General features: G+C 43.2%; 1 long non-coding RNA gene across 2 annotated transcripts in view; it reads right to left on the minus strand.

Moving 5' to 3' along the window:
- The window catches only part of LOC140729189 (uncharacterized), a 50153-nt gene that overhangs the window by 25376 nt on the left and 3086 nt on the right, over positions 1 to 21691 (minus strand). For both annotated transcript variants that reach the window (XR_012099283.1, XR_012099284.1), the window contains exon 3: positions 17954 to 18045. This is a non-coding gene — a long non-coding RNA (uncharacterized lncRNA). The remainder of the gene's footprint in view (positions 1 to 17953; positions 18046 to 21691) is intronic.

Raw genomic sequence — 21691 nt, forward strand, 5'->3', positions numbered from 1 at the left:
GAGCAAGATAGACTTGCAGGTTCTAGTTTTCTTATCATCAGCAGTGTTTTTGATCATAGAAAAGATGAACAGGATGGGACATTTCAACATTGATTGGAACCGGAGTGGCTGCTGTAACTGTGCGTTCCACCATCTTGCGAAGTCACACCAGCCACCACCAAAGAGGTTCGCCTGCACCTTTTCTAACCTGGTTTATTCCATTCAGCTCTCACCATACGGCCTCCTCTACATGAATGAGACCGCGTGAAGACCTGGTGACCAAACTGTAAGGCACCTGTACTCTGTCTGCAATGACCTCCTCGAGATTCTGGTTTCACCTCCCTTAAACACTCCCACATGGACCTGGTTGTCTTTGGCCATCTGCATTGCTTCAGAGAAACCAAATGTAAACTGGAAATATCCCATGTTCAACCTGCAACTCAATGGTCCAGGTGTTGTACCTGACCAAGTACTAAAGATCTGTGTGGTCAAACCGGCTGGAGTATTTACAGATATATTTAACCTCTCACATCTTCAATCTGAGATTCTATCTGCTTTGAAAAGGCATCAATTGTACCAGTCTACAAGAAGAGTGTCTCAATATCTACCATCCAATAGCGCTTATAATGAAGTGCTTTGAGAGATTGGTTACAGTGTGAATCAACTCCTGCCTTGTAAATTACCTGGATCTGCTTTAATATGTCTAAGTAAAATGTGTGTATGTGCGTGTGCGCCCTTAACTCCTGATGGAGTTGTCGGGGCGCCGTCATGACGAGCATTTTGCACCGATCTTTTTGGTGATTGCTCATCGTCTTGGGCATCTGAAACCTGGCGGAGCCCATCCCTCTGCAGGTTTCAGGAGCCTTTGCTCCAAAGTCTGGCGCTGATGCCACTACGCCACCAGCCGGCACCCAAGTAAAATAGCTATTGACGAAAGGTCAATCATTGATGTGAGTTCTCTAGACCTTCACTGTTCCGGAGTATCTGGACAACAGAAACCCATATGTCAAGCTGCTGTTCATCAATCACAGCTTGGCATTCGGCACCGTCTTCCTATCGAAATTTAGCATCAAGCTGTAAGGCCTAGGCCTCTGCAACTGAATCATCGACTTTCTCATCAGCAGATTCTGAGGCTTGGTGACAACATCTCCCCCTCACTGATCATCAACACAGGTACATCTCAAGGCCATGTGCTTAGCTCCCGGCTCTATTCCACGACTGTGTGGCAATGTGCAGCTTCAACGTCAATTTACCAATGACACTACTGTTGTTGGAGAATCGCAGGTGGCGATGAGTGAGCGAGATAGAACTCCTGATTGTATGATGCCACATGAACAACCTCACGCTCAGTGACAGTAAAACTAATGAACTGATTGTTGACTTCAGGAAGGGGAAGGAGGGTGAACATACACCAGTCTACATTGTGGGATTGTGGTGAGAGCTTCAGCAGCTTTAAAATCCTGGGTGCTAACATATTGGACGGCCTGTTCTGAGGATGTGATCACAAGAAAGGCTTGCCACCGTCTTTATTTCCTTAGAAGGTTTAGGAGGGTTGGCATGTCACTAAACACTGACAAACTTCTACAGGTATATGACTGAAGGTACCCTGACTGGTTGCGTTATGGTCTGATAAGGCAGTAAGAATATGCAGGTATGTAAGAAGCTGAGAGAGTAGTGTACTTGATCCAATACTTCACTGGCACATTCCCTTCCCACCGTTCTCTTTACACAGATGTTGTTTTGATCAGTGTCACCAGTGTATTATTGTCATGGGCATAACTGCCTTTCTCCTCTAGTTCTATCATTACTATTTACAGTGTTACTCAGTGCCTTTGGTTAACGAAAGGAACTGTGGAGAAACTTAACTTCATGGGCCAAGAAGAACCAGCAACCGCATATTCAATTCCATGGAATGACGCTGTGAAGTTTCAAAGGCCAGGTGAATTTTAGGATTTCTTAAAGCATCTGAACACTTACATTTTATGGAGTCATAGCCTTCCAGCAAAGAATCAGACCCTACAACGTATCACATCAGTACCAACCTTTTGTTCATCAACACAAATCCTATTTGCCTGTATTAAATGTGCATCCTGTGCTTTGTCTATTCAATAGATGCTGATTGCATCACCTCCTCTGGTGGAGAACTGCCAATATTAACTATTTTCTGTGTCTAACAAAAGTTCCCTCAGATCCCATTTCTCTTGCTTTAAACCTATGCCCCTTTAGTTTTGGTATCTGTGGGGAAAATATATTTGTCCTTCTATTCTATATATGTTGCCAATAATTTTATATACCTCTATCAAACTCCTTTGCTTCAGGGAAAACAAACCTAGACAATCTATTCATTCTCTCTCACTAAAGTCCTCCAATCCAGGTAAGATCCTGGTGAATCTCCTCTGCACTCTCTCCAGGGCAATCACGTGCTTCCTATCATGCAGCAACCAAAAGTGCTAAGAAGAATAGGTGGTGGTGGGGGGGGGGGGGGGGGGGGAGCCTCTTTGAAACCTGTTGGAATTTGAAAAGCCTCGATAGAGTGGACGTGGAGAGGGTGTTTCCAAGTGGAGGAGTCTTGGATCAGAGGGAAGAGCAACAGAATGATGGACATCCCTTTAGAACAGAGATGCGGAGGAATTTCATTGCCACACATGGCTGTGGAGGTCAAGTCATTGGGTATATTTAAAGCAGAAGTTGGTAGGTTCTTGATCTGTAAGGACTTCAAAGGTTATGGGGAGAAGGCAGGAGAATGGAATAGAGAGGGATAATAAATTAGCCATGATGGAATGGCAGAGCAGACTCAATGGGCTGAATGGCCTAATTCTGTTCTTATGTCATATGATTTTTTAAAGTTGCAACATATCATTTTGACTTTTATATTGCGTGCTGTGATCTATGAAGGCAAGCATGCCGTATGCATTCTTCACCAACCTACCTACCTCTGGTGTCACTTTCAGGAAACTCTGGACTTGAAGTCCGACATTCCTCTGGTAATCAACATTCCTTAGTCACCTAACAATTACTGAATGCTGAAGGTCTATCCTTATTTGACTTGCTAAAATGCATCACCTCACATTTGTCAGGATTTAATTCCATCTAGCGAATGCTCCACCCAATTTTCAATCTGATCTACTATATATCCTCCTACTGCTTTAAGCATCTTTCCTTATTATCCACAATACCTCTAATCTATCACAAAAATGAGGTAGGAACATGCTTTGACTTGATCTTCCCTATTCTTTTTCATTTATTTGTTTTCCTTGTTCCTATTGTGTTCTCTTTACATCTGCATCAAGGGATTCAGTTTAAGCAGTGCATTACGTTGCTTCAAGGGAGAAGTAGGCGAGAGAATGTGTTTGAAAATGGCAGAAAGGCAAACTTAATATCAACTTCAGAAAAAAAACTCAAATTTTATTCACTAACCATTTACTTTCTGTTGAATCAAATCCCTCAAACATCTACTTTAAACATTGCCTCTTTAATCAAGTCATTGAACACAGAATGATGAGTGCTGAGTGAATTCAAACAGCTCATAAAGATTCTGCTGTCTGGACAGTGTGTCTGAACTGGTTGAACTATGCTGAAGTGGGAATGCAATCAAATGAAGCCCTCTACATTATAACTGTTCATTTATCATGATTTGCTTCCGTGCTGATCGTGAGACCCCTGGACAATGAAAGGAGATCATACATCATCACCTAACAGGACAGAAAGAGCACAGTCATTTCAGGGCTACTGAATATGGAATTATCAGTAATCATTGCAATAAAAATTTCTTTAACATTGTTATACATGTTGAACTACTTCAAAGACCCTTTTTTATAAACCGTTCAGAAAGATAATTATGAGGAAAGCTACTGCTGGATCAGTGATTCTGCTCCCACTGAGTGCTCTTCACTCAGCAAGAAGGATGTTCCAGCCAAAAGACTAGTGATGTTCCACAGGGATCAGTGCTGGGACTGATTCTTCTTTTCGCTATATATCATTGATTTGGATGATGGAATTGATGGCTTTGTTGCAAAATTTGCAGACAATATGAAAACAGTGGAGGGACAGGTAGGTGTGAGGAAGCAGAGAGGCTACAGATGAACTTAGACAGAATGGGCAAAGAAATGGCAGATGGAATACAGTGTTGGGAAGTGTATGGTCACGTACTTCGGTAGAAGAAATGAAAGGGTTCACTATTTTCTAAATGGAGAGAAAGTACAAGGAACTGAGGTGCAAAGAGACTTGGGAGTCATTGTGCAGAATTCCCTAAGGTTAATTTGCAGGTTGAGTCTGTGGTGAGGAAGGCAAAAGGAATGTTAGCATTCATTTCAAGAGCACTAGCATATAAAAGCAAAGACGTAATGTTGAGATTTTATAGAGCACCGGTGAGACCTCACTAGAAGTATTGTGGACAAGGCTGGGCCCCTTATCTTAGAAAGGACGTGCTGAAACTGGAGAAGGGTTCAAAGGAGGTTCATGAAAATTATTGCAGCATTGTATGGTTTGTCATATGAAGAGGGTTTGATGACTCTCATCCTGTATTCAGAAGAATGAGGGGTGACCTCGTTGAAACCTATCGAATGGTGAAAGGCCTTGTTAGAGTAGAGTGAATATGGAGAGGATGTTTGCTATGGTGGGTTAGTCTAAGACCAGAGGACACAACCTCTCAATAGAGGGTCGTCCTTTTAGAACAGAGATGAGGAGAAACTTCTTTAGCCAGAAAGTGGTGAATCTGTGGAATTCTTTGCCATAGGGAGCTGTGGAGGCCAAGTCTGTATTTATATTTAAGGCAGAGTTTGATAGATTCTTGATTGGTCAGGGCATGAAGGGATACGGGGAGAAGGGGGGAGATTGCTGCTGAGAGGAAAATTGGATCAGCCATGATGAAATGGCAGAGCAGACTTGATGAGCCAAAATGGCCTAATTCTGCTCCTATATTTTATGGTCTAAAAGGTTTGTTTGTTGGATTGCAAACATTGTCCACAATGTTCCTGTCAAGTAGTGCTTTAACCAGGAAGCAGTTCCTCTTAGAACATGAACAACCACATTCCTGGGCCAATTGTCGGCAGTGGGTCCCGCCCAGGACAATTGCCAGCCCATGAAGAAAATAGACAACTTGAATCCACTAAGCGTTTCCCATCAGACATCACCAAAATGATGATGGGATTGGGAGTCATATCAAGTGGGTGCTTGCTCATTAGTTTGGCCTTTACTTGGACTTCTCAGTTACTAACCTAATCTCACCACTGCTTCAAACATGGCCAAAGAGCTAAATTCTATATGTCAGGTAAGAGTGTCACCAGTGCAGTGTTAACACTGACTTTGGAGCTCTGCTGCTAAGTTAAGTCAATGAAGACAAATAACTTTACATAGAGTCATAGAACATTACAGCTCAGAAGCATGCCCTTCAGCCCACCTAGTCTGAGCTAAAATTATTCATCTGCTTAGTCCCATTGGCTGCACCTGGACCAAAATCTTTCAAACTCCTCCTATCCATGTACCTATCCAAACTTCTATTAAACATTGAAATCAAACCCCACCACTGGCAGCTCGTTCCACACTCTCACTGCCATCTGCATGAAGAAGTTCCCCCTCATGTTTCCCTTAAACATTTCACGTTTCACCTTAATCCATAATCTCTAGCTGTAGCCTCACCCAACCTCGGTGGGAAAAGGCTGCTTGCATTTACCCTTTCTATACTATTCAAAATTTTGTATACCTCAATCAAATCTCCTCTCATTCTCCTACACTATAGGGAATAAAGTTCTAACCTATTCAACCTTTCCCTATAACTCAGGTCCTAAAGTCCTGGCAACACCCTTGTAAATTTTCTCTGCACTCTTTCAATCTTATTGACAATCTTTCCTATTAGTGTGGCCAGAACTGCACACAATACTCCAAATTAGGCCTTGGCAATGCCTTATACAACTTCAACATAATACCACATCCTGTACTCTGAGTTATGAAGTCCAATATTCCCAGATCCCTTTGTTCTACTGCATTCCTCAGTGCCCTACTGCTCACTGTGTTAGACCTACCCTGGCTGGTCCTAGTGAAGGGTAGCACCTCACACTTGTCTGTATTAAATTCCATCTGTATTTTACATTCCATTTTTCCAGTTGGTCCAGATCCCTCAGCAAGCTTTGATAGCCTTCCCCGCAGCCCACAATGCCTCCAAACTTGGTGTCATCTGTAAATTTGTGACCCAGTTTACTACATTATTATCCAGGTTGTTGATATAGTTGACAAACTACAGACCCAGCACTGACCCCTGCAGCACGCCACTTGTTACAGGCCTCCAGTCAGAAGGCTGCTCCTGCAAAGCCAATGTCTCATCCAGATTACTATTTCATGTTGAATGTCAATTCACTGAACCTTCTTGACCAACCTCCCATGTGGGATCTTGTCAAAAGCTTTGCTATAGTCCACGTAGACAATATCCACTGCCTTGCTTTCAATACACTTTCCTGGTAACTTCCTCAAAAACTTTATAAGATTGGTTTACAGTATCATGCACAAACCATGTTGACTACCTCTTATCAATCCCTGTCTATCCAAATACTTATATAACTGGTCCTTTCAAATTCCTTCCAATAACTTACCCAGTACTGATGTCAGGCTCACCATCCTATAATTTCATGGCTTATTTTAGAACCTTTCTTAAAGACATGAAAAAAAAATCCATTTAAGATCTCCCCCATCTCTTTCAGTTGCAGATGACCATTTTGATCTTCAAGAGGACCAATTTGTCCCTTGCCATCCTTTTGCTCTTAATATATCTGTAGAAGCCTTGGGATTCTGCTTCACCTTGTCTGTTAGAGTCCTCCAGATTCCTTCTTCAATGTTCTATTGGCATTTCATATACTCTTCAAGTACCTCATTTGCTCCTTCCTGCCTATACCTGCTATACACCTCCTTCTTCTTCTTAACTAGGGCCTCAAAATCTCTTAAAAACCAAAGTCCCCTAAACCTGTTAACCCTGCCTTGTATTCTGACAGAAACACGCAAACTCTGCACTCTCAAAATTTCACTTTTGAAGGCCTCCCACTCACGAAGCACACCTTTGCCAGAAAACAACCTGTCCCAATTCAGACTTGCCAGATCTTTCTGATACCATCAAAGTTGGTCTTTCTCCAATTTAGGATCTCAACCCGAGGACCAGACCTATTCTTCTCCATAATTATATGGAAACTAATGGCATTATGATCACTAGATGCAAAGTATTCTCAACGTAAACTTCTGTCACCTGCCATGTCTCAGTCCATTATGGGAGATTCTCGTATTGCACTCCGCCTAGTTGGGACCTCAGGTTAAGGAAGCTTTGCTGAACACATTTGTCAAACCCTATTCCGTCCAGCTCTTTTACAGTATGGGAATCCTAAGCAATATGTGGAAAGTTAAAACTACTTATGACTATCTTATGTTTCTTGCCAAACTCTGCAATCTCTCTACAAATTTGCTCCTCTAAGTCCCACTGACTATTTGGTGGTCTATAAGATAATCTCATTAATGTGGTCATCCCTTCCTTATTCATCAGTTCCACCCACATACCCTCAGTAGATGATCTCTCCAACATGTACTGACTGAGAACTGCCGTGACATTTTCTCTCACTAGTAACGCTACCCTTCCCCTATCACATCAAAAATAATGGGACCTTGGAACAGTGAGCTTCCAGTCCTGCCCCTCTTTGAACCAAGTCTCACCAATGGCTACAATGTCATAATTCCACGTGCTGATCGATGCCTGAAGCTCACTCTGCCTTTCCTACAATACTCCTTGCTCTGGTATATACACATCTCAGAACATTAGTCCCACCATGCTCAACCTTTGGTTTCCTGAATTTACATGTAGGTTTAACAACACCTTTCCTCAGAACCATGCCACTATCTGCTCTGTTGATTTGGTTCCCATTCCCATTCCACTCTAGTTGAAACTGCCCCCCACCCCCATGCAGCATCAGCAAACCTTTCCGCAAGGATATTAGTGCACCTCTAGTCCAGGTGCAAACCACTCCCCCCCCCCCCCCCCCCCCCAAGGAAGAGAGCCCAATGAACGAAAAATCTGAAGCGCTCTCTCCTGTACCATCTCCTTGTAAAACTGTATGATCTTCCTGTTTCTGGCCTTATTAACACATGACGCAGGTAGCAATCCTGAGATCACAACCCTGGAGGTCCTGTCCTTTAATTTTGTACTAAACTCTTTGAACTTACTTTGCAAGACCTCATCACCCTTCTTACCTATGTCATTGGTACTGACGTGGACCATGACCTCTAGCTGCTCACCTTCCTACTTAAAAATGCCATGGACTCGATCTGAGATGTCTCTGACCAATGCACCTAGGAGGTAATATACCATCTGGGAATCTCATTCTTGTCCACAGAACCTCCTGTCTGTTCCCCTAACAATTGAATCCCCTATCACTGCAGCTCACCTCTTCTCCCCCCTTCCATTCTGTGCCACAGGGCCAGGGTCAGTGCCAGAGACTTGATCACTGTGGCTTTCCTCTGCTAGGTCATCCACCACCACCCTCCTCAATAGTATCCAAAGTGGTATACCTGCTATTGAGGGGAATGGCAATGGGGTCCTCTGCACTGACTGCCTATCTATGAGCCATAACGTGAACTCCCCACTCTAACACTGGCCCGTTCACACAACGGCCACTCCAGTTAAAGCTAATTTCTTTTTATCAACCTTGCCAATTGCCTAATTACACACACTTCAATGTCTCCTACTGATGTGTGTCACCAGAATGTCCCAACTGCCCCCACTTGCTTCTTTTAAAAATTCTCTCTTGCTACACATGCTCTAATATCTCCTGGAGATGTTTTCCTTTAATGGAGGTTACTGCCCTGAAATTATGTTGGGATCCCACCAATCTTCAGCACCAGTTCTGGAGCAACCCCATCATCACATCTTTTTTTTCCTACTGCTCCACTGGAGCTTCTCTAGTTTGTTTCTCATAAACAATTAGTGAAGCCCCTACAGAATATGACAACTTTCAATGAGTCAAGTTAAACAAAAATCATGAAAACTGCCCATGCTGGAAATCTGAAATAAAAACAGAAAATACTGGAAATATTCAGCATAGTAGAGGGGGAAACTACTGGTCTACCAGAGTGGACCAAATCCTTAACCATATCGTTAACCACAGTGGAGTTCAACCCTTAACTAGAGTCACAGGGAGATGGAAACCAGAGCACCAGGGCAGATTGTGGAATGGCTGTGGAGAAAGATGATGTCAAGTCTATATACAAAGACAAGAATCGGTAGGTTGAGTATGGTGGGAACAATGTTCTTAGTTGAGTCTATTTCAATGCAAGGAGTATTACAGGAAAGATGGATGAGCTTAGATCATGAATCAGCAAGAGGAATTATGACATTGATGTCATGTGAGACTTGGTTAGAGAAGTTTTTCGAGGAAGTTACCAGGAAAGTTGATGAATGAAAAGCAGTGGATGTTGTCTACTTGGACTTTAACAAGGTCTCTGAAAAACTCCCACATGGGAGGCTGGTGAAGAAGGTTCAGTCACTTGGGATTCAGGACGAAGAAGTAAACTGGATTCCATTTTGGCTTTGCGGGGGAAACCAGAGTGTGGTAGGAGAGGATAGCCTCTCAATCTGGACCTGTGACAAATGGTGTGTTGCAGGGATCAGTGCTGGGTTCATTGCTGTTTGAAGTCTATATCAATGACATGGATGATCAAATAGTAAATGGAATTGGCAAATTTGCAGTTGACGTCAAGGTTGGGTGCATAGTGAAAAGTGAGAAAGGCTATTCTGTCACACATGTCTCAGTCATACCTACCAATCTCTAACTGCACTACAAGATCACCTGCCTTATTCTGCACACTGTGTGCATTGACATCTTCAGTCCTGTATTCTTCACCCTTTTCAATTTTGTTCACAAGTTACACTGCAAATCTTCCCACTGACCGCAACTTTGCCTTCCCAGCAGTCTCACCACACACTGCATCTGTTTGGATACCAACTTCCCCATCTTCAGCCCTATCACTCTGGTTCCCAGCCTGCAGTCAAATTATTTTAAATCCTCCCGGCAGCTCTAGCAAACCTTCCTGCAAGGATATTGGTCCTCCTTGGTGTAACCCGTGCCACCTGTTGGACAACAGCAATACCTACATCAGGCTGCTGTCTATTGAGTGTTCAATACCATTACACCATTGGTACTGATCAACAGACTCCAAAACCTGGGCCTCTGTACTCCCTCTGCAAAAAGATCCTTGACTTCTTCACCAGGAGACCACAATCAGTGTGGATTGGAAATCTCTCGCTATTAATCAACACTGGTAACCTCAAGGATGTGTGCTTATCCCACTGCTTTACTCTTGTTACACTCATGATTGTGTGGCCAATGGTACAACTACTGTTGGTCGAGTTTCAGATGGTAATGAGGAGGCATACAGGAGTGAGATAGATCAGCTAGTTCAGTAGAGTTGCAAAAACTACTTAGCATTCAACAGCAGTAAGACCAAGCAATTACCGGTAATTGTGGGTCGCAGGCAGCGGAAATAAGAGAACACACAACGGTTCTCATCGAGAGTCTGCAGTGGAAAGGGTGAGCAGCTTTAAGATCCTGGGTATTAACATCTTTGAAAATTTATCTTGCACCAAATATATTGATGCAATCACTATATTCCTTTAGGAGTTTGAGAAGATTTTGTATGTCACCAAAGACACTAGCAAATTTCTACAGATGTACCATGGAGAATGTTCTGACTGGTTGCATTGCCATCTTATATGGAGGTGCCAATGCACAGGATAGGGAAGAGCTGCAGAGGGTTTCAAACTCAGCCAGCTCCATCATGAGCACAAGCCTCCTCAATATCAAGTCCATCTTCAAAAGGTGATCCCTCTTGAAACACCCTCCCCATCTAGGACATGCCCACTTCTCATTACTGATATTGATGAGGAGGTACAGGAGCCTGAAAATGCTCACTTGACATTGTCTTCCCATCTGCCATTAGATTTCTGGGCGGCCCATGAACACTGCCTTACTATTTGGCTCTTTTTTTCTCTATTTATTTATATTTTATATACAGTGGATTCCAGTTAGTTGGGCCAATGGTTAATCAAGGCAGCCAGTTAGAAGCATAGAAACACAGAAAACCTACAGCACAATACAGGCCCTTCGGCCCACAATGCTGCACCAAGCATGTACTTACTTAGAAATTACCTAAGGTTACCCATAGCCCTCTATTTTTCTAAGCTCCATGTACAAATCCAGGAGACTCTTAAAAGACCCTATTGTATCCACCTCCACCAGCGTCGCCGACAGCCCATTCCACGCACTCACCACTCTCTGTGTAGAAAACCTACCCCTAACATCCTCTCTGTACCTACTTCCAAGCACCATAAAACTGTGCCCTCTCATGATAGCCATTGCCCTCGTGTTATTTATTTGGGACAGTTCATAAAGAACAAAAACTCATTGAGAAAATTGCCAGAATTTCCTTTCTTTATTTGCTTAATTGGTGCAGGACACTTGCTGAACAGGCTCTAACTAGGATCATTCACAAGCACAGTGTGGCCATTAGATGCTACACCATGCTTAGAGTGAATAGTTTTAAAATAGCATCAGTTGAGTGCGCTTATGTTCAATAGCACTGATTTTTGTCACTGACAGCCAGCGAGAAATAAGCAGTTCAGAACTGTTTTGCTCACTGTGGTTTCAAGCATTCAGGCTTAGAGATACAAAGAACAGTCAGGAGTTAAAATGAAACAATTTCACTACTTCAACAGGTTAGAAACAATGAAGAATTTAAAGGTTTTGACAATCATTTTGAATGTTACAATGAAAGTGAAGATTTGGAGGATGTGATCATCGATAGCATTGTATGAAGACAGTTCATTATCTGCTCTGATTTTGTTTGTTGTGTACACTGGATGAATTCCTCCACAGGTAAATATTAGGAACTAATACACAGTTTCATAGATGGCAGTACTATTGGTAGAGCTCTAATTTGTTCTGTATTTCATTTAAATGGATAATTCATTACTCAGTTTGTATTTTTTATATCTTTTTAACTATTTCCATGAAACTTCAGTTGTTTAGGGCAACCACGTAAGTGGGCCAAAATGTACTGGTCTTGATGTGTCCCAATTAACCAGACTCCATCATATTTGTATTGTAAATTATGGTCATCTTTATGTGTTGCACTGCACTGCTGTCACAAAGCAACATATTTCACAACATATGTTAGTGATAATAAGCCTGATGCTGAACTGCAAAAGGTGCAACACATGTTCTTTCACATCTTCGTTTCCCACTAACCAGGAAGGCAATTTTTCCAGCTGAAGAAGCAGCTTACTTGTACTTCTTCCAGAGTACAAGGTTCATAATTCCGTGTGGGTTGTCACAATTGTGATGGAATCTTAAGTTTTATTCATTATGGACTGTGCCTTTAAGAATCATGTCTGTAAGAGAGAGAGGGATGTCCAGCACAAGCAGCTTGCTGCAGAGAGAAGAGGCAGAAAAACAGAGAATGTTCAAGAGGGAGAGAATGCAGCAAAGAGGTCAAGTGCCAGACCTTGGTGATAGGTTTAGTGTCAGTCGAGAGATTATGTTGGTACCTCCATTTGATGAAGCAGAAGTTGATAAGTACTTCCTGCATTTTGAAAAAGTGGCCCTGAATTTCCAGTGGCTGGTGGACCAGTGGGCTGTTTTGTTACAAAGTGTAATTAAAGGGAATGCCCAGAAAGTGTACCTGTCTCTTTCGCAGGACACGCAGATGCACGAAGACTGGTGGTGGAATTGCCACATGAACTTTTAAGTGCCCACAAGGGTGGGGCTGAGGATTGATTAAGAGGAATCGATCCATGACAATCAGTGCATGTAAGGGCGACCCTGTGGAGTCTACCGGAGTGTCTAACCCTTGCCTGGGTTGGTAGATTATCACTTGAAGACGGCACTCTTAAGTTGGTCACGTTTGGCTAACTTGGAAGATTTGGAAGACATCGAGGACGATCGACGACACCTGTTTACTTGGGTTACAAAAATCTCTCTCTCACTTCAATCCCATGGACCGAACTGAATTTCCATACCACACCATCATATCACTGTATCACTTACCACCTGAACTTGAAGAAGTTTGGGGGTTTATATATTTACATCTATATATACATTACACCATTAACTCTTGACTTACCTGGTTTAAATTACTATATGACGTAGTTACTAATAAAATTGTGTTTTGTGAACAGCAAAACCAGACTTCAGGTGTGTTCTGTTGTTGCTGATACTTTTACAGGGTTGTGTGTACATGACACCAATGGAGAATCCAAAGGCAGATTTGAGGATTGCTGTACAGAGCCCTTGTGTCCTATCTGCAGAATTAACCCTGAAATGCAGGTTGCCTCCACTTTATAAGACCATAAGATATAGGAGCAGAAGTAGGCCATTCAGCCTATTGAGTCTGCTCTGCCATTCAATCATGGCTGATCCAGTTCTTACAGTTGTCTCCATTCCCCTTCCTTCTCCCCATACCCTTTGAGGCCCTGGCTAATCATGAAACTATCTCTGCCTTAAATGCACCCAATGACTTGGCCTCTGCAGCCACTTGTGGCAACAAATTCCACAGATTTACCACCTTCTGTCTAAAGTAATTTCTCCACATCTCTGTTCTAAATGGATATCCATCAATCTTGAAGTTGTGCCCTCTTGTCCTAGACTCCCCTACCATGGGAATTAACTTTGTCATATGTAATCTGTTCAGGCCTTTTAACATTCAGAATGTTTCTATGAGATACCTCTCATTCTCCTGAACTCCAGGGAATACAGCCCAAGAGCTGCCAGACGTTCCTCATACAGTAACCCTTTCACTCCTGGAATCATTCTTGTGAATCTTGTCTGAACCCTCTCCAATGTCAGTATATCCTTTCTAAAATAAGGAGCCCAAAACTGCACACACTGCTCCAAGTGTGGTCTCACAAGTGCCTTATAGAGCCTCAACATCACATCCCTGCTGTTATATTCTATACCTCTAGAAATGGATGCCAACATTGCATTCACCTTCTGCACCACCGACTCAACCTGGAAGTTATCGTTCAGAGTATCTTGCACAAGGACTCTCAAGTCCCTTTGTATCTCTGCATTTTGAATTCTCTCTTTTGGCCAATTATTTCTTCCACCAAAGTGCATTACCATACATTTTCCAAAATTGTATTTCATTTGCCACTTCTTTGCCCATTCCCTTAAACTATCTAAGTCTCTCTGCAGGTTCTCTGTTTTCTCAACACTACTCACTCCACCTATTTTTGTATCATTGGCAAATTTAGCCACAAATCCATTAACACCATAGTCCAAATCATTGACATACATCATAAAAAGCAGTGATCCCAACACAGACCCCTATGGAACTCCACTGGTAACCAGCAGCCAGCAGAATAGGATCCCTTTATTCCCACTCTCAGTTTTCTGTTGATCAGCCAATGCTCCACCCATGCTAGTAACTTCCCTGTAATTCCATGGACTCTTACCTTGCTAAGTAGCATCATGTGCAGCACCCTGTCAAAGGCCTTCTAAAAATCCAAGTACACAACATCCACTGCATCTTCTTTGTCCATCCTGTTTGTAATTTCCTCAAAGAATTGCATTAGGTTGGTCAGGCAGGATTTTCCTTTCAGGAAACCATGCTGGCTTTGGCCTATCTTGTCATGTGCCTCCAGATACTCTGTAATCTCATCCCTAACAATCGATTCCAACAACTTCCCAACCACTGATGTCAGGCTAACAGGTCTATAGTTTCCTTCTTGCTGCCTCCCACCCTTCTTAAATAGCAGGGTAACATTTGCAATTTTCCAGTCATCTGGTACAATGCCAGAATCTATCGATTCTTGAAAGATAATTGTTAGTGCTTCTGCAATCTCTCCAGCTACTTCCTTCAGACCCCAAGGGGGCATTCCATCAGGTCCAGGAGAATTATCCACCCTCAGACCATTAAGCTTCCTGAGCACCTTCTCAGTCGTAATTTTCACTGCAGAAACTTCACTTCCCTGACACTCTTGAATGTCCAGTTTACTGCAGATGTCTTCCACTGTGAAGACTGATGCAAAATACACATTCAGTTCCTCTGCCATCTCTGTGTCTCTCATTACAATATCTTCAGCGTAATTTTGTATTGGTCCTATATCTACCCTCAAATCTCTTTTACCCTTTATATACGAGGGGTGATTGATAAGTTTGTGGCCTAAGGTAGAAGGAGTCAATTTTAGAAAACCTAGCACATTTATTTTTCAACATAGTTCCCTCCTACATTTACACACTTAGTCCAGCGGTCATGGAGCATACGGATCTTAGACCTCCAGAAAGTGTCCACAGCAGGGGTGATTGATAAGTTTGTGGCCTAAGGTAGAAGGAGATGAGTTATTAACTTCAAACTTTCTGCATAATCACTCAAAGAGTTGAACTGCATGTGCATGTAACGAGAGCTGTATAACTCATCACCCCTGCTGTGGACACTTTCTGGAGGTCCAAGATCCGTATGCTCCATGACTTCTGGACTAAGTGTGTAAATGTAGGAGGGGACTATGTTGAAAAATAAATGTGTTAAGTTTTCTAAAATTGACTCCTTCAACCTTAGGACACAAACTTATCAATCACCCCTCGTACTTAAAAAAGCTTTTAGTGTCTTCTTTGATATTAGTTGCCAGCTTTCTTCCATTATCCACCTTTTCCTTCCTAATGACCTTCTTAGTTTCCTTCTGCAAGTTCTTAAAAGCTTCTCAATCCTCTATCTTGCCACTAGCTTTGGCTTCATTGAATGCCCCCTCTTTTGCTTTTACTTTGGCTTTGACTTTACTTGTCAGCCACGGTGGTGTCCTTCTTCCATTCTAAAATTTCTTCTTAGTTGGAATATATCTGTCTTGCATTTCCCTTAATTTCTACAGAAACTCCGGCTGTTGCCTTTCTGTTGCCCTTCCTGCTAGTGTCCCTTTCCAGTCAACTTTGGCCAGTTCCCCCTCATGTCATTGTAATTTCCCTTATTCAACTGAAATACCGACACATTGGAGTATAGTTTCTCCATCTCAAATTTCAAAGTAAACTTGATCATATTGTGATCACTGTTCCCTAAGGGTTCCTTAACCTTAAGCTCTCTTATCACCTCCGGATCATTGCACAACACCCAATCCAGCACAGCCGATCCCCTAGTGGGCTCAAAACAAGCTATTCTAAAAAGCCATCCCTTAGACAGTTTACAAATACTGTCTCTTGAGGTTCAGTACTGGCCTGGTTTTCCCAATCCACTTACATGTTAAAATCCCCAACGATTATCATGACATTACCCTTCTGACACACCTTTTCTATCTCCCGCTGTAATTTGTAATCTACATCCCGGCTGCTGTTTGGAGGTCTGTATACAACTGCCATTAGGGTCCTTTTACCCTTGCCATTTCTTAACTCAACCCATAGAGATTCTACACCTTCTGATCCTATGTCATCCCTTTCTAATGATTTAATATTATTTATCATACACAGAGCCACACCACTCCTTCTGCCTACTAACCTATCTTTCCGATGCACTGTATATCCTTGGACATTCAGCTCCCAATGGCAGCCATCCTTTAGCCAAGTTTCAGAGATGGCCACAACTTCATACTTGCCAGTCTATAGCTGAATTTCAAGATCGTCCATTTTATTCCTTATGCTGCATGCATTCAAATACAATACTTTCAGTTCAGTATTTGTTGTTTTCTGTTTTAACTGCACCATGCCTTTATTGCCCTGCTCATCCCACTACCTGTGATTAAGTCTCATCTCCTGCCTGCCCTTTCTATCATCTCTGTTGCATGCTATCTTTGATTTATTTCTGTTTTCCCCTTCCTCAGCCCTATCACTCTGGTTCCCATCTCCCCTGCCAAATTAGTTTAAACCCTCCCTAACAGCTCTATTAAACCTGCCTGCTAGGGTATTGGACCCCTTTGGGTTCAGGTGTAACCCGTCCTTTTTGTACAGGTCATACCTCCCCCGGAAGAGACCCTAATGATCCAGGAACCCGAAGCCCTGTCTCTCAGCCACGCATTAAAACGCTTGATCATGTTAATCTTGCACTCGTTAGCATCTGGCACAGGCAGCAATCCTGAGATTACTACCCTGGAGATCCTGCTTTTCAACTTCCTACCCAACTCCCTGAATTCTCTCTTCAGAACCTTCTCCTTTTTTCTACCTATGTCATTGGTACCAACATGTACCAAGACTTTTGGTTGGTCACCCTCTCCCTTCAGAATACTCTACACCTGATCCGAGACATCTCGTACCCTGCCACCTGGGAGGCAACACACCATACAGGTATCTCTATCACACTGACAGAACCTCCTGTCTATTCTCCTCATTATGGAATCCCCTACGACCACCACATTCCTCATCTTCTTCTCTCCCTTCTGCACCACAGAACCAGGCTCAGTGCCAGACACCTGATCGCCGTAGTAGCCCTCTGTCAGGTCACCCCCCCCACCCCCCAACAGCATCATCTCGGTGCACCTGGGAGACTGGAAGAATCCCAGGATTCCCACATCTGACACCCAGAGCAAAGTACCAACCCTACAGACATGCTCTCTATTCCTCTGAAAAATAAAGGCAAGGGGAAAAAGAACATAGTCCACTTACCCACTTAGCTCACCGAAGCTTGAATGAGCCAAAGCCCTACCACTCTGACTCAGACCACTCCATCGATGACCGCTCCGCTAGGCAGCGTCCACCTCATGATTGGTGCACCAGTTACAGCCAAGTTCCCGCGAAGCTTTCTCCTTTTAAACTTCACTCCCGGACCTGGGTGCCACCTCCTCTCTCGGACCTCTCCACCTCAGGATTGGTGCGCCGGTTATTATCTTGGTGTCACTCCAATCTCTCTGTCTGCGGCTTCCTTCACCTTTACAAATGAGCCCAATGGAACCGTGAGGAAAATCGCCTCATCTTTCACTGGGCACATTGCAGCCTTTAGGACTCAAGATTGAATTCTCCAATTTTGGTTAACTTACTTTTTTCTTTCTGCATCAGAACTGGCCATCTTTGCCTGTAGTCTTTTTGTCTCAGTTTTTCTTTCCATTATGTTGTAAAACACTTAGTAGAACTGTAGAAATAAATATGAACCATCAGAGTTGTTGATATTTAAGGCACACTAATCTATTAAAAGTAAAATCCTTATCATCCTGAGATTTATAGCACCTTATAAAGTTAGGTGCCAGTTTTACTTCTGATTTGCATTTGACTGAGGTGATGTTTGAAACACAAATGGAAGTAGCAAGTACTTTGAAGAAATAACACTCTATATCATGATAAATAACCAATGAAATAATTGTCAGCCCTGGGTACAGATTAAATTACATCTGGCAGCAACTTTCTGCTCATACTGTACTTTGCCAGTCCCATTTTCCTTCTAGCACAGCCTTGTCTCAGTAATGCTTTAACATTATGAAGAATATTCCCAGTCATGTTTGATTATTCTGAATGTCAGACTCCTGACAATACTTCAACATTCCTGTCCCAATTCTGTCAGATATTCCATACTTGCTATTGTTTCTCTTCCTGTGTGAGAAAGACCCAGATCTTGACTTCAGAAAATCGATTGACTACCATTGGGATGTGTTTAATGTCTCATGCTCAGAAAATGTCATGACCTAAGCAGATGGGACAATGGATTGTGACAGCGCATTCCATTCCTGCTACCAGCAAAAGCACAGAAAACTGGAAGCAGAATATGATAAAGAGAATATGCGTTATCATATATCAGGATGCTTTATCAGTAATCTCGTGAGCTCAAAATTCCCTAATGCAAGGCATTACACATGATTCTGATAAGAACTCAGGTAAGCTAGTTTTAACATTGAGATTATAAATGTGTGACACATTTGACTATTAACACATTCAGTGCTGAGTGAAAATAAGCACTGTGGGATCAATGTTACACTGAGGCAAGTAGAGCAGTTTAATTTCTGGTCTGTGTTTAGGTGCTTGACAATAATCACATTCTGAAAAATTCCTTGGGGGTTTGCAGATCAGACCAAGTGCTGAAAAGTTAATTACTCAGAAAATGTTGGAAGCACTCAAGACGGGTGTCATTTGGTGAAAGGGAAGCACAGTGAATGTTTCAGTCTGAAAACTAGCAGAATTGGGACGTGATGCACCATCAATAACTCTCTCTGAGACGTGAAGGCGAGATATCGGCTTTTATTGACTGGAAGAAAGAACAAGCAGTAGTTGACCACCATACTACATCCTGGAGACTGAGGGCCGGGCTCAGGCCTCAATCGCCTTTATACCGGGGTCTGTGGGAGGAGCCACAGGAGCAGTCAGCAGGGGGGGCGTGTCCAGACAGGTATATGTAGTTCACCACATTCACCCCCCCTTTGTTTTAAAAGAGAGTCCCCATGGGACGAAGTTTCTTACAAGTATATTTACAGGTTAAGTCTATCAGGTGGTCGAATCTGTCGCTGCGATCTACGTAGCACCGGCTGTGATTGCACAGGTGCCGGTGGTGATTGCACCGGAGACAGTGGTTGTGCTGGTTCCGGCCTACCTGGAGGTGTCAGCCCATTGGGCGTCAGTGATCCCTCATGCGTGTGCATAACAGCGGGTTCAGTTGCACTAACCTCCTCCAAGTATGATTGGAAGCATGCAAGCCAGAGTTCAAAGGCAAGAGCTGCTTCTGGGGCCTTGGGGGTCCAAATCCAATCTTTCCGGATGTAAAATGGATTCCATGTTTTAAAACTTCCAGTCAATAAAATTGATGCACCATCAATAACTCTCTCTGAGACGTGAAGGCGAGATATCGGCTTTTATCGACTGGAAGAAAGAACAAGCAGTAGTTGACCACCATACTACATCCTGGAGACTGAGGGCCGGGCTCAGGCCTCAATCGCCTTTATACCGGGGTCTGTGGGAGGGGCCACAGGAGCAGTCAGCAGGGGACGTGTACAGACAGGTATATGTAGTTCACCACAGGACGTGAGAGGACAATCCTGGTGCAGATATTCCCTTTGTCCCATCCATCCCAATCATAGCAGCAACTTAACATTTACTTGTTTCTCTCTTTCACAGACCCAGTGATGAGTGCCCAAGCTGAAATGTTAGAAACATAGAAAACCCACAGCACAATTCAGGCCCTTCAGCCCACAAAGTTGTGCCAAACGTGTCCCTACTTTAGAAATTACTAGGCTTACCTATAGCCCACTATTTTACTAAGCTCCATGTACCTATCTAAAAGCCTCTTAAAAGACCCAATCGTATCCGCCTCCACCACCATTGCCGGCAGCCCATTCCACACACTCACCACTCTGAGTAAGAAACTTACCCCTGACATTTCCTCTGTACCTACTCCTTAGCACCTTAAACCTGTGTCCTCTTGTGGCAACCATGTCAGCCCTGGGAGAAAGCCTCTGACTATCCACACAATCAAAGCCTCTCATCATTTTGTACGCTATCATCATCGTGTTGTTCCATTTCTGATGAACTGCTGTGTTTCCAGCATTGTCAGTTTTTATTTCAGATTTCCAGCAAATGCAGATTATTTTCTCCCCCAAGTGAGAAAACAAGTTGAGAAGTCCAAGATGGCGGCACGACGCAGCTTGCAGCAGCCACTCCAGAGCTGATTATCTGTTATTTGTGAAGCGGGGTGCCATGCACAATCATAATCGGATGAAAAACGGATGTGGGAGTATGGAGGAACATCTGGAAATCTCCAGGAAGACCTTCTTCATTGCTGCTGCTGCTGTGAGGTCCAGGAATCTGCTGAGAAGAACAGGCCCCCAGTCCTTGGGGTCGCGTTGCCGATGGCCGTTGGTGGGGGTGTCTTAATACGCTCGGCAGAGGATGGTGCTCAGAGAAGCTGTGCCGGAGGGGATGGTCAGAGGCTCGGAAGTTCAATGGACTCGGAGTCCACTGTGGTCGGAGCGCTTTCACTGAGTGCTGTGTCTGCGAGGCTGGTTTCGACGGAGCTTTCATTGTGTGCTGTGTCTGTGAGGCTGAGTCAGCCAGTGTCATGGAAGTCCATAGCGGGGGTATTCCCTTCTGCCGCCTGTGTGGGATGACAAGTCTATCAGGACCCTGAGGACTTGTGGAAACTGTGTGGTGATTTCTTTTGAACTTTTAGTCTTTTAACATCTTTGGACTATTTTTACTGTGCCCATGGTCTGTTTTTTTTTATCAATTATGCTATTGTTTGCACTGTTGTAACTATATGTTGTAACTATGTGGTTTTGTGCAGGTCTTGTAGCTTTAGTTTTTGGTCTTGTTTTGTCTGGTAGGTTTGGAGCTCCTTTCTGGGAAACGCACTAAGATGGTAGTGCGATATTAATATACAGCAGCCTCTCCAGACTCTGGATTGGGAATTGCCAAACATTATGTGGATTTTCTGGTGTAGTCTGTTTTGTTATGTGCTTTTGTGATATCATTCTGGAGGAAAGTTGTCTCATTTTTTAACTGCATTGCATTTGTGGTTTCTAAATGACAATAAACTGAATCTGAATCTGAAGTTAGTCTTCAATTTCAGATAGGATGGAGTGGGATGGATATCTCCAATGCTGTGGGCTAGTTTTGCCAAATGATTCCAGTATTTAGAGTGCTCTTTGGTTGATACATTATTCAGCACAGTTCTTGAGACAAAACAAAGGGGGACGTCAGACTGAAAATGCAGGTCAGGGCATTCATGAAATTTGAAAGCTAGAGAATGCCTTTAGTACACAGTAGATCAGGTTGTGGCTGTGGACAGAGGAAAAAAG

This window comes from Hemitrygon akajei, chromosome 6 (assembly GCF_048418815.1).
Source record: "Hemitrygon akajei chromosome 6, sHemAka1.3, whole genome shotgun sequence".
NCBI lineage: Eukaryota > Metazoa > Chordata > Chondrichthyes > Myliobatiformes > Dasyatidae > Hemitrygon > Hemitrygon akajei.